The sequence below is a fragment of the Simochromis diagramma genome, unplaced genomic scaffold (genome assembly GCF_900408965.1).
Source record: "Simochromis diagramma unplaced genomic scaffold, fSimDia1.1 OVJJ01000343.1, whole genome shotgun sequence".
In the NCBI taxonomy this organism is placed as follows: Eukaryota; Metazoa; Chordata; class Actinopteri; order Cichliformes; family Cichlidae; genus Simochromis; species Simochromis diagramma.
Window position 1 is genome coordinate 13,544,003 of NW_024386831.1, and position 14,103 is coordinate 13,558,105.

Genomic DNA, 14,103 nt, shown 5'->3' on the forward strand with positions numbered 1-14,103 from the left:
GCCTCTGGTGGGGGAAAAAAAAAAGAGTATTGGCTGAAAAGGAGGACAGAAGGAAAAATAATTTCTTATAGTTTTTCAGGAACATGTGATCAGATATGCAAAGTTTGCCTGCCACATTCAAATTACCTGTTCGCCCCTTTGTGATCTGGCTCTGATGATTTCCCTTTCCATATCAAAGTGACCTTTAGAAGGCCAGAGGCTCTACCCACCATTGATTAAATAAATTGATCGCCATACATTCAAAGGATATTAATTAGACATGGAAAACAAGTGAATGAACACAAATAGCTTTTAGTTTAAATGCAATAGCAAATAAAACACTGAGGGAGAATGAGAGGAAGCAGAGTAACACATGAGCAGCACAAGACTGTTAATGTAATTATGAACTTAAAAAGCTAGTCCAGCAACTTAAACTCGTACAAAGTGCCCTGAAAATATTACATCCTTTTCTACATCTGCCAATTCTCTTGCGTTTTAACATATTCTTAATACTTTTACAAGGCAAAGCAAATTAGTGTTATTAATTATACACTGTAGTTTCAGGATCAATATGTAACGTGGCTGAATATGCCATTTTTGAAGAGGATGCATGCTGACATGTCGTACTTTAGTGGCCTGTGACTTGTCCGTGTCAAAGGCAGCTGCCAAATAGGTTTCAATCGAGAGGGCAGAGTCATACAATTTGTGCCAAAGCTAACAGCTGTTAACTACACAACCTTTGGGCTATGAACTGCAGCTCTGTCCATTGTCAGTCTTTCCAGAGTTAAATATTCCAGGAGGAATTTGTTTCAACAAGGCCATACATAACGGGTGAAAACCCTTTACACCAATATTGCTCTCAAAATTGGCAGCACGAGAAGGAGGGACATGAGGGATGCTTGAGAGTGGTAACCTATCCCTCTCAGCCCCCTGGGAGCCACTTGGCCAGCTTTCATCCACATAATTATAATAAATTTGACATTTCATAGATAATATTGATTTCTTTATTTTAGCATTTCACCATAGGTGACAGTCTAGTGTCAAGAATGAAATTTCTATTGATCTTCTGCGCATTAATCCCTCATGTGTATGTGATCATTTTTATAAGACCTTTTACTGCACATAAATCAATATTTCATATTTCCAGCCATGCCAGAGGAGATGTCATATTTGTAAACTGTGTCTTGACACTAGCAATTCCTTTCTTGTTCAGCTGCAACTGTGCAAGACCAGTCAATTTGGGGTGGTGGGAGCAGGGGCACAAGGGAGGAGGGGAGGAGGATGAGGGAAGAGAATTTGCAGTCTGTGGCTTGGTCTGGTTGCGAGGAGCCGATCCCCCTACGAGAGAGACGTACTGCAGCATTGGTGATGAAATATAATTTAGATTTAATTAGCTTGCAATGTGGTAAACTGGTGTTCATTGATTAGCTCAGTGTTAGTCTGTTCAGTTATCAAATTTCAGGCCATATTTCTATGTATATGTCTGTTAAACATATAAAAAGATTTGTGCAATTTAAAATAAAAAAATACAAAGCATAAAAATATTGTTTTGGGATTTTTTTATTATTATTTTTTTTTTTATATCCACAAGAATAAATTTTGCCCGTGCAACATGCAGGAAGTGTCAGAATGAGTGGCTTGTTTTCCAAGATGATCTAAAATAGAATATCTTCACATGCAGGAATGTTGCTCTCAGCTGCAGTATAACATGACAATAGCCATGGAGAATGCACAACTGTTTGGTAAAAAATATGATCACCTGAATGGTACAGACACCTGACCTTTTCTCAGTCTCCCTTAACATGTCCCTTCCATACAATCAGTGTGAGAGCGCCGTGCAAGAAAGGCCAGTCCATTAAGAGAATATGCTAATTTTGCCATCCGCTCCTAATTGATGCCATTTTACCAAGTAAACAAGACTTCTGTCTACAATGGATGTGTTTCTGCCAGTTAAAAGGATATTTCAGATCGGCTTTTTCCTGTAATTTTCTCTCTGAGAGCTATTGGTGTGCCATTATTGCAAATTATAAGTCTCTCCTTTTGAAGAGAGGTGCTATTCTTGCTGTTTTTTCCCCTCCTTAAAGGCCATCCACTATTTTTTATCAGTCACTGGAGAATTTTCATTCACGTGAAAAGGTGTCAGTGCCTGACTGTTTGAGCATGATGACAGACACCCGGTAGAAGTGTGAGTGACTGCCTGACACCATAGAGGTTTGTCAATGATGTCAACGGCACTCTAGCAGCTAACGCAGTATTGTCCCAGACACTCTACAGGACAGCACCATAATATGGGATGTGGAGAGGGCGTGATGTGTTATCTTCACAACCTCTCTCCCATCCTTCAGTCTTTACCACAGGCCATGACTGAAGGTCTATGAGGCTCCCCCGATGCGCTGGGTTGCCTATATTCATCTTCCCTGTCAGCCATGTAATGCTATATGAGCTTGTTCCTCCATTCAAGTAATGCTGATGAATTTGCTGTCCAAATGTCTTTCACTCCACTTTGTTGAAACAGCGGGATAGACCCATCACAATGTACCTTTGGGTCTGACCATAAATGATCATTTCTCCCCTTCTGCCAAATTGTTCTTTAGCAAAAAGGCTATCAAAGTCTGCGCGCCTGTGTGTGTGTGTGTGTGTGTGTGTGTGTGTGTGTGTGTGTGTGTGTATACAGGGGGGGGGGGGTGCATGGCTGGGCAGGCGAGGTTGACTGGCACTCAGTGCTAAACTGTCTCTCTAAGGAAAGGGCTGTTTAAAAGGCAGGAGCTGGCGGCGGAGCAGACCTCTCAGCTCCCTGTCTAAATACTGCCTCTGTGTGACTGACAGCAAGGCAACAGCACACTGGCATTCTCCTTTCAGCCACTCAGCAACGCTTTAACAAAAACCACAGGATTTAACATAAAACTCAGCTCAGAGTGTCACCTAACGCTCCATTTCTGCCCTGCAGTTCTTTAATTATTTAACATGACATGATTTCCTTTTGTTGTTGCTGCTGAACATCGATATTCCCTCTCGCAGCAAAAGTAGTAACGTGTGAATTCATTAGGATCATTTAAATAACAATTATTTTCTGCTGCGCATAAGAGCAAAATACCTACATGCGACAATATACTGGCATTTTTTCTATTCTGAGTAATATAAGCTTAGGAAAACTCTTCCTTTGTATTCTGAATTTCACTACTTGGAAGCGGTACAAGTGTCCTTCATCTTTGATTTATTGTTATTTGTTTAGAAATTGACCTTTTGAAATTAAATTTTAAAATATATAAAATGTTATTTTCCCATACAAGGAGACAAACAAGAGTCATCAACAGGCAAAAAGAAGACATTGTAAATGTTGCAAAAGCTTAATAGCACAAAATTAACAATCTATGTGGTTTTGCGGGATTCAATTAGAGGAATATTTCGCTATTTCATGATGCACTTAGGAATGACAAAGCACAGATATAAGTATTGATTTTTTTGTGCATGTAACAAGATAAACAATATGTATATGTATGTATTTGCAGGGCAAATTGAATCAAAATGCACATATTACATTGAGGGCCCCAGAATACTGACAGCAATTGAATTTGTCAGTCAAGAATTTAGTTAAAGAGTTAAAGACCTTTGAACTACCGGTGAGCAAAATGATTCAACCGTCCAGAGTATTAAGGATATTTATGGCATCTGCCTCGTGCTGCTGTTGTTACTGCTTATACACATGAATTTCGTTTTCTTTTCTTTTTTTTTAAACATGCAGCACTGTGCTCTGCAGTACTGGTTTTTGTATTAGCTGCTTCTTTTATGCATGGGTATGCTTGAATCTTTTTATCTGATGTGCATGTGAATGTTTATATGCATGCTGGTGTGTGTCAACAGAAAAAAAAAAAATCCTGTGTGTGCAGTCGGGGTACAGTATGCGTGACCGTGCGCGTGGGGTGGTTCGAGCGCGAAAGGGATTGTCTGCAAGTGGCAGAGAGTTAGCAATGAGGACGATAGCTATGTTTGTGGATTAATAACTATTAATTCTCCTTTTGACTGTAATTGATGCTTAAATCTCCTCGCCCCTCCTCCTCTCAGCAGACCTCTTGTCCCCCCGTCAGTTCTGTCCTTCTAATAAGGGCATTATTCCAGGGGATTTCATGCATTCTGATAAATCAAATTAGAAGGCCAGTGACTTAGATAGATTGCAGCAAGTAATTAGAGAATCCTCGATGCCTTCCGCGCTGCCACTCATTTACAAGAGTCTTTGTTATCTACCTATCTGGGCGCAGCGTGAGCCGGTGTGTGTTTGCATCACTTCTCCCTCTTAAAATTCCTTCCTTATGTCACTGGAGAGACAGATCCCAGACCATATCTTGTCACCCGGGCTAGCACACTGCACATCGGACAGCGCAGTGGGACAGCCATTAATTGGAGCAACTTGGGTTGGTAAGTACCCACGTGTGTGTCAGTGACATGCAAGAACAAGGAGATGGCTTGACACATGGAGACAGGGGACAACCTGGGCTGGGTTGCCCCCCTCACGCCCACCCCTCCAACCCCACCCCTCACGACCCACCTACACACACATGCATACACACACAGCTCCTCCTTTGCCCCCCCGCCCTCACACTTCTTGCCCTCTAGAAACAACACCATGTTCTTAATACTAAGTCAGCGGTCACTATCCGTGTCAGCCGAGCAGTCTTGTTCACATACGGCAATGCTGCGTGTGTGTGTGTGTGTGTGTGTGAGTGTGTATCTGTTTTGTTCATTTGCAAGTATTTTTTTAACATCATTATCAGAAAAACAAATCTGGAAGTATTTGTACATTATTGGACTGTTTGCCAATTTTACTCAATTAATTCAGAGTGAAATACTTTACAATGGTTAGGTTCAAAAACAAAATACTGTACTTCTACTTCTACATAACATATTCAGGATACAACTTTTAATTGATGGTTGATCTTCTGTGGTATTACTTTGGTATTACTTTACTGTGAGAATCTAAGTTTTTAATCCACCGTTGTTTGAAATTAAAATGAACTACGGTCAAACCAAAAGAGAAATCACTCCACAGGCAGGACCATCTGTGTACCTTACAATCATATTAAAGTCCAAAATCCTTACAGCTGCACTCCCTTCTGATCCGCCATATCTCCTCTATGGCATTTTTCTTTCTATTCTTTTTCCGCTCCCCCTGCATCACTTTCACAAAGCAGTCTGACAGAGTTCACTTTTCTCCTTTAAGAGGATGAATGAAGATAAAAAGCAAAGCAAAATGGAGCACAGGAGGCATCGCTTGCTTTGATTCATGATGGCTGGGAATCTGGTGCTCCTGTGCAGCCTGCCTGTTTGGCTACTCGCTCGCCTGCCTGTCTGCTCCTTCCCGAGCACTCTAATGGAGAGTCGTAGTCGGCTCACTGTGACACCGTCGAGCCATCAAGAATGGCTGATTATGGTGCTAAATATTGATCTCTGCCTCACATGTGTCAAAATTCCCCCCACCCTTTAATTAGAATTTCCCCTCCGTGCCATACAGGAACTAACCGAATATATTAGAGGACTTCATGAGGAGGAGGGGAGTGCAGCAAGCGGGGCATAATTGTGACCTCTTGTCTTGCCTCTTCTCTCCTGAGTTTTGAGATGACTCCCAACTGTCTGTCTAATGCTCCCAGTCTCTGCGATAATCAGACTTATTTTCCTCATCTTATCACAGGATGATCCGCCTGGCTGTTCTGTTCTCCATTCTCCTTTTCTCTCTCTTCTACCTTTTCTTCCTCCCTCCTCCGTACCAACTTACCCCTTTTTTCCCTAAATTTTGCATAAGGTGTTAAAGACGTTATTAATAACATAATGTAAACATTGTGGTTTAGTGTTTTGGGGGGGTTTTTTGTAAATGGATGCACATTTTAAAGCCTGCAGCACGCTTCACAAACAGTTCTACTTTATGTTACCCATTGAGTTACTTTACATTTTTTTAACAATACTCTATATGTGTTTTGGAGCTGAGGATACCCTAACCCTACAGTTATGCTGTTGTAATACATGCAGAATGCTCTTTGGCCTCGTCTCACTTCCCTGAAAAAAAAAACCTTGTCATGGTGGCAAATGCTGGTGTATCTTTCAGTATTAAAGGTACCTTCACAGCTGTGCACATTATCCACTATGTGCTCCAGTGCACCCCTGTACCATCACAGATGGTGACATTTGAACTGATTGCAAGCCGGATATTCCCTCTCCTCTTTAGCCCGGAGGACAGTGTCTCTGATTTCTAAAAGCAGATTCAAATTTTGATAGATCAGGCCACAGTTTCTAATTTTACTTCAGTCTTTCCTAAATGAGTTTGCTCCCAGAGAAGCTGGCAGGATTCTTGGCTCTTCTTTATATATGTTTTTTTTCTCCTTTGTATAGAGTTTACAAATAAAGTGAAAACTTGTGTTCACGATGATTTTCTGACTTGTTCCTGATCTCATGCAGTGATTTCCTGAACTGTCTGTTTTAAAGTCAGTGCTGCCAGAAGTTTGCAGCCATTCAACTGATTTTTCAGCTCGGTCCTCGCATAAAGCAATTTTGCTATTCTCTGAATCACCGCTTTTGCGTACCATAGATGGTGATGAAACCACCACAACGTGGCGTTTAAGTTGAGAAACGTTATTCTTAAATCGCTGAACTTTACCTATGCAGTCTTTTCTTTACTACGCTCAAGCAAGTAAGAATGAAATGAAGCCAATGTAGAAGTGCCAAAAATTGCAGGTCTCAAGTTGCCACTTGAGGTCGGCTCCAAAAGCCAGTCAATCGATACAAATTGCAGCACAAAAACGCATGTTTACAATCCAGCTTGATACAAAACAAAATGACTTCGGTATCTGTAGCTACTTTTCTTCATGTTTTAACATCTGTACGAGTGATTAACTAACACCTTTAAAGTTTATTGAGGCTTTTGTGACTGATACAAAGATACGTGTTAGGCCTACTCCAGTTTGAGCCTCTTGGCTTTGTCTGTGGTAGTGATGCATTTGAGAGCATTTTCACCAGTGGGTGAATCATGGTGGCTACATGATGTCTATGATCTTTCACAGAATGATAAAGTTCTCCATACTTCTATGGGATACACTTTTAATACCTAATCCTGTCACTGAACAATTGTGAGATCTTCCACAAAGTTTGTTTTTAAGCATTTAAGCATTATACAATTTTCCAGTATATTTGTAGCCAATCCCTCAACTTTTTTATTATTATTAAATTGTCATCGGACAAATGACTAAATGTCATTTTCAGGGAATCAGAAAATATCTTTTATTTTTTAATTTTTTTTCCTTTTAAGTCTCGTCAAACAACCTTAAAACCTTAAAACACCAAAAAACTATTTTTTCTACCAAAGAAGTCGATTTTGCTTTTATCTAAAACAAAGGGTTAGGGCAGAATTAGGGTCAGGGTTACCACCTATCGTGACTTGGACCTCAGCATTAAAAGCTTCATGCTGGTAGGAGTTTACCCCTAATGAGTAACAAGTGAGCTGTCAACCATTTGGTCAAACATTTTAGTGGCTAATGTCATCTGGAGCCTCAAGAGATACGAGTTTGTCAAATTATTTTCTCTCAGATATCATAAAGATTCCATTTTCTATTTTCAAACATAAAGTATTTACACCTAAATGACACTGATACAAGAAACATCCCTTAAGGCAGTTTATTAGAATTTATATAGCTACCCCACAAAAGACTTCATACAACAGTTAGTTGTATATTTCTGAAAACCCGTAAACAGATTTGATGTGTAAAACTGATGAAAGTTTTAATGTATTTGCAGTGTGTTTGTATTTCTTCTGATTAGTAGCTCAATAAAAGCAGTGATGTTAATTTGATATTTTATTCTGCAGCGTTACAACCACCATGTTGCTCCTAAAGGCAAGCCCATGCTCACTCTGTGCTTATGCACTATTAATAGATGAAATAAACATAAAACACATTCGAGCTTTGAGGTTCTTTTCCTTAGTAATGCTTCTCTGTCGTTGTTGCTAACCATGTATTGGAGCTGTCAGACTTATTTTATATTTTCCTCTGTGGTCGCTCAGTATTTATATCCTCAGTATTTTTATCCTTTCTGCATACTGTTGCATTCAGTATTATATATTTGTAGTCAGTTTCCTGGCTTTTACAAGTACAAACATGTTACATTCTTCTACAACCTTGTTCGTTTTTGTTTGTTTTTTTAAATCATCTTTCTGCCTCTTTCCTTGCTCTTTTCTCCCTCTCTCTCAACCCACCTCCCCCCTCCCGCCCTCGCTCTCTCTCTCTTTCATTCTTTGGTTATGAGGCACTGGTCGTTATTATAGGACGCTGGCAAGCTTGCCGTCAGTTGCATTCTGGCGAGAGTCAAGTGCCACAAGGTGCCTTTTTCTATTTGTTTGTTTCATGCAACACTGCACCAGCCACTGACCTGTGGTATCCATGTCGTGCAAGAGGGAGTCAGGTTCATCCAATCAAAAACGGGCTGAAATTAACACTGATCTTTCCATTCCTGAAGAGAGACTGTGGCAAAAGGCAATTTCATGACTATAGGGTGGACTTTTTTTCTATTTTTTCTTTTTTTTTACTTTTTATTTGGATTATATATATTCTCCTCTTTACATTTTAATGTGTCTGTTTACAGCCGGTTTGTGTCATAAACAACAAACCCAGGGTTTAAACTCATCATTGCCGTTGTTATTAATTACAGCCTAAAGTGTTCACCCTCAAAACAATTTTTTTGAGATTTAATCTGAAAGTGCGATATCACAGATTTTGTCTCACTCTGAATTCAATCTGATTCCCTGCAATTCAGGACATGCAATATTCATAGTTGATCCATTGACTGCTATTCAAGCGGGAACTATTTGAAGAGGGAAAGTTCATGTGCATTTTTGATGGATTGTGCATGTCTTCCCCTACTCTATATGGATAGAGCGCTTGTTTGAAGGTCAGTGATTCTCTTCAGTCAGAGTCTTCCCTCTACACTCCTTTTTTTGGGGTGGGGGAAGAATATCTCAAGTCTTCACTCCATATTTTTCAAGTGCTTCTAGGATGACTAGGTTGGATGACCTTGGATCCTGGTGGAGATGAATCTCTTTGAGCTTCCCCTCTCTGCTTTTCTTGAAGAACTCTGTCACGAAGAAAGACAATGACCTTCTGCTGTAAGACTTTTCATGTAAAATATCCACTTTTTTCCAGCTCTCAACCTTTTCATATCTTTGATAGTTCCTGTGTTTCTTGCTGTATGTGTTGAAATACATTTTCCTTTAACGTACATCAATAATATCATTCTAGTTACGTGTTCCACTTTTATCTCAAATTACATCTTTTAGTCAGTATATTTGAAGGGTGGGGTATTTTTTTCTATTAAAAAATGGTACATTTATGTGTGTGTGCCTTTGTGTTTGCATGTAGGTACAAGGGGTTGAACAAGGGTTGAGTGGATCTTGAGAGCTGGCAGGTGCATTATTGCAGCAGGCTGTGCCTAGCTTGACATGTGTGTTCCTAATCTCCTAGTGATATGACAAAGCTGTGTGGGGGCCTGGGCTGGATCTCTTCTGTCTGTTGTGACACACAAATACACACACACTCACACACACACCACAGCCCCCTCTCGCCTTCCTTTCTGTCCAACACACATCATATTCCCCTCTTGACCCTTCAAGAGTACCCCACTCAATCTACTTGCACTTTCTCACACTACATGTGTGATTAATATGTTCTGAGGGAGATTTGTAAAACCATTAGTGCATCAGTTTATGTAGTGATTACATGCATATAGTCTGTGCATTCGAGAAATAAAGCAGAGGCCTCAGATGCCCTTAACATGCATCAAAGTGTGCATTCATTTCAAGCTTGTTTACCTCCTGTTAGTCATCGTAAAGAAAAAAAAAAGCATTGTGCCAAAAGATATGATGCAGTTGATGCAGTCCTAGGATGTAATCTAGGACATGACATAGTGTGTTACATGGTAAGCAACTTCAAGTGTTTGGTTTACTATCTATTTACCTTTAAAAAAAAAACCCAGATTGCTTTCATTTCGCAAGACTAAATGCATGCAAAAAATGCTACAGACAGAGAAACTGTAATACTGAGAAGATGGCAGACCACACACATGATTTGACCCAAAGGCATGAACAGATTACATGTGCATGGGTGTGCTTCCACTTTACCGTGGAGCAACAGCACAAACCATAACACAGGATAAGGGCATATCCTTGTGGGAACAGAGCCAGTGCATCTGACCATGTTGACATTTTACAGTCTGACATCAGATGGAGGGATAGTCCAGTTTGCATCCCTGCATTCAGTCACATAGTTAACAGTGTATAAACTGTATATATGTATACTGGAGGTATTACAAGGTATGTTTTTACTCATTAATTAAAAATGCAACGATTGCATTAAATAGTTAAACAAATGAATCAAATAGCTGGCTCTTGGGATGAAATTATTTAAAGTAGTTTTTTTTTTTGGTGAACATTGTTGTCCACTCGTGATAACCCATGTGCATCATCCGAAGCAGCTTCTTCTTTCCTCCGTTTTTACAGTTTACTCCTCAGTCTCCTCCAGCCTCGCCCCAGAGACCAAATGCATCATTTGAGGCTCATACAATTCACTGCTTACCGAGCCACTGGCTCCTACCAGCCTGATAGAGGCATTTTTCGCCACTTAGAAGCATGCACTGTGTGTCCGATCCCTTCCTCCTTAATATGTCCTCTATTACCATCAGGCATTTAAGCCTGTTTTTTCTACTTCAGTGACCACTGAGCACCGGCTTCATTAAAACTAATTGAATCGGAAACATGTCTGCCTGAGGAAACATTAACTCTTTCTATAAAGGAAATTTCCGATTTCACTTTGTCAATAAGGTCAAAGGACCGAGCCCATGTGTTCGATCCTGATACATGCGGTGCCCATAAACGTAATCTCATCCCTAAATTCTTGGGCTATTTCATTTGGGCATCTATCAGCACTGAATGCACTAATTTAGCCTCGATTAGCTTTTTGTGATGAAAAGAAGCAAATAAACAAACAAAAACACCATTTCTCTTCTCCCCCCATTTATACATTTTTTTTAGGCAGAAACCTGAAGAAACCCCTCTCCCACATGATGTTCTGTCAATTTCATTGCATTATTAATTTCTTGTGGTTAGCATAATTGAGTCTTGGTACAAGCATTACATTAATGGATTTTACTGACCACACTTGAAACAATAATTTTATGGCATCCGTCAGAAATCAATGTGCGATAACAGAGCACACACAGCTGTTTAATGTGAAGTAAATATTTATGAGTGATCTGACTAGACATCAAGTTCAGTCAATCTTCTTTGAAAGGATCTGTGCGAATGATTAACCTCATTTTACTGGTGCTGCCTGGGCTGGTAATGGCTATTAGAGCTAAGAAGGAGTGAGGCCTTTGATTTTTGGCTTCTCATCATTCACAGCTTGTCGCATCCCTTCATCCTTCATACACGGCTGCTGAATTGATTGTCTGTTTAGTCCTATGAATGATAAAGCTGCTCTGGGCCACAGGCTGAGAGGGACAGACATGGCTCACCTCCATCTATATGCAAGGTGGATTTCTTTTCCTGCCTCGCCGCTCGGAAATCAGCTTTTTGCATTATTTATTGGACAATCATCAGCATTTCAATATGGTAAATCAAATAGTCACAGTAATATAACTATAGACAGTCTTATCCAAAGGGCCATCTTTCAACTCATTATTCATTCATTTTGTTTAGAGCAATAGTCGGCAGGACTCATGAGATTCATAAGTTGTGTAATCAACATGTTTTACTGCAGGCTCCCACAGCAAAGTGCTTCGCTGCCTAAACAGAGGGAAAGGTAACACGAAAGAAATTGATGCCGAGGTTGAGGGAAAAGTGGATGCAGTGAATGAACGAAAAGATGCCGAAAAAGGCTGTCGAAAAGGCAGTGAATGTTGTTTAAATGGCCAGATCCAGGTAATAAAGACTGCCATGTGGTGTGCAGACATATAGATCCACTTCACAAGCTTTCATCTCCCTTTGTACCTCAAAATGACTTTCATTGGCAACTATAAAAGACAAAAAGAGTTTTAAAAAGTCATTTTGCACGTGGCTTTGTTTTAGCTAGGCCAGAGAAAATAAATACTGTGACCAAAGCTCACTTGCTGTATCCCAAGAGAGCAGACAGTGGGCAGCGTGTAGGCTGCCACTTTTGTACTGTTTTGCACAGAAGTTTGTATCAGATGTATTCATGCATCCTTATAATTATTCTTCCTTATCTCCTTCTGACTGCCGCTGATTGCTACTTGTTGGTTCTGCACTTTAAAAACAGGGTAGTTCTTCTCCATCTAAATGCAGTTTCAGCAAAAGCAATGCCTGCTCTTTAGATGTCTACTAAGTTCTCATATACTGCAAAGATGCACGGTGTGGTTTTCTCCCACTTCAGGTATCAAGTGATGCAATGATCTAGCTGTTAATTAACACATTTTGGCTTCCCGATTAAAATAATATGAATAAAAGCAGTTGACAGTGGAAAATGATTTTCAGATTAAATACCTACAACTGACTGACAACACTTTAAATCCACCACATACAACACACATGAACCTGTCAGCATCACCACAGTGTACAGGTGAGCGTGCAACCAAATGCAAGACTGCCACAGTGTGCGGAGTTCGTGTCTCTTCTAAGACTGAGAGATTTTTAATTCGATGTCTTTCTCACCTTGTGTATGAGCACTTAGAGGCAGATATGCGGGCTTTGTTCTTGGGAGACGGCCACCTCCACCTGCTGGCTTTCGTTGTTGTTCTGTGTTCAGGGGCTCAACACAAGACTGTAAAAGTGAAAAATGATTTTCTTTTCTTTCTTGTAGACCAACTTGTGCTCACACAATCACGCCTAACCTTTCGCTGGTGTCCAAAAGTGGGGAAGAAATTAGGCACTTAATAAATTGAGACTCAAAGTCTTGCAGCATATATATAATCATGCACAAACAGTGACAGAAGTGTTGGCTACATGTGTCATGTTTTATTGTATTGAGATAGACATGTATAAAACCTAACTGCACTTAGAGTCAATAGAGGAAACTTGTGACATTGTAATGCACCCTTTCAACAGATCTGCTAAATGTCAGCAAACTGGTTCTGAGCACAATCCCAATTTGCCTTGGAATTAGCACTTTACAGTGACGATGTAATTATTTAGACAATTTATTGCCTGCTGCTAATATCTCTCAAAATAAGCTGTTCCCTTCATCTTGATCATGTGATAAATGTGGAATCGTTGTGGATAAGTCCCAGACATGCCTCAAAGCCTCGCGTCACTTCTCCCTCCTGATAGACTGAAGGAAAGGCTTAGTGACAGCGGCCCTGCCTCACTTTGTTCAAGCTAATCACAGCCGTTTTGTATACATTTCTAAATGACTTGTATTTCTACTTGTGCAGTTCACAATATGCAGATGTGATGTGCAGCGACATCTCACAAAAAATCTTCACCGCAGTTGCGTGAGATTAGTCAGCGCACTGGATTAAAGGATACAGCCTACATAGGGACGTTTTTACCTGTGTACTTTAATGGCTGATACAGCGGAAGGGGGAGGATGTAGAAGAAATAAGAGGCGCGGAACTTCATTCCCGGGGGGTTTGTGGGAGGTTGTCGGTAAAAGCTGGCGTATTACTAAACTATTAAAAACCAACTGGGTATCGTTTTATTTTCACCAAACATCGGCCTCGGTTTGCAAAAAAAAAAAAAATGCCGCACAACGACGCAGTAAAGGTTTCCTGTTTGTGCATCATCATATGTCTCTTCACTTAAATTTCACAGACAACTGGAGCGCTGGAACGCGAAATGCGAGCCTGCGCTACCTGTGCTCAAACCGGGTTTCACCTCTCAGAAAGCTTTTCGAACGCCTTTTTCTTCTTATTTGTAATGGCAAGTTGCATGTAGACGGATTTTTTATGCCAGAAAACTGCCGACTGTAAAACTGTTTAGTTCTAGCTCTGATCTGACTTGTCGGTAGGATAGGTTGAAAGTCTGATTTTAAATTATAAAAGGTCAGTGGAGCGGAAGCGCAAAAGGAAAAGAAAATCAGCTTGTACACAGACTGGGATAATGTAAAGCTCGGCATTACATTTTTAATCACCTTTTTTGGTAAC

General features: G+C 40.2%; 1 protein-coding gene across 1 annotated transcript in view; it reads left to right on the plus strand.

Annotated features, from left to right (window-relative positions):
- Positions 1–14,103, plus strand: part of LOC120731156 — a 102,548-nt gene that overhangs the window by 66,475 nt on the left and 21,970 nt on the right. The gene's annotated exons all lie outside the window — the stretch shown is intronic.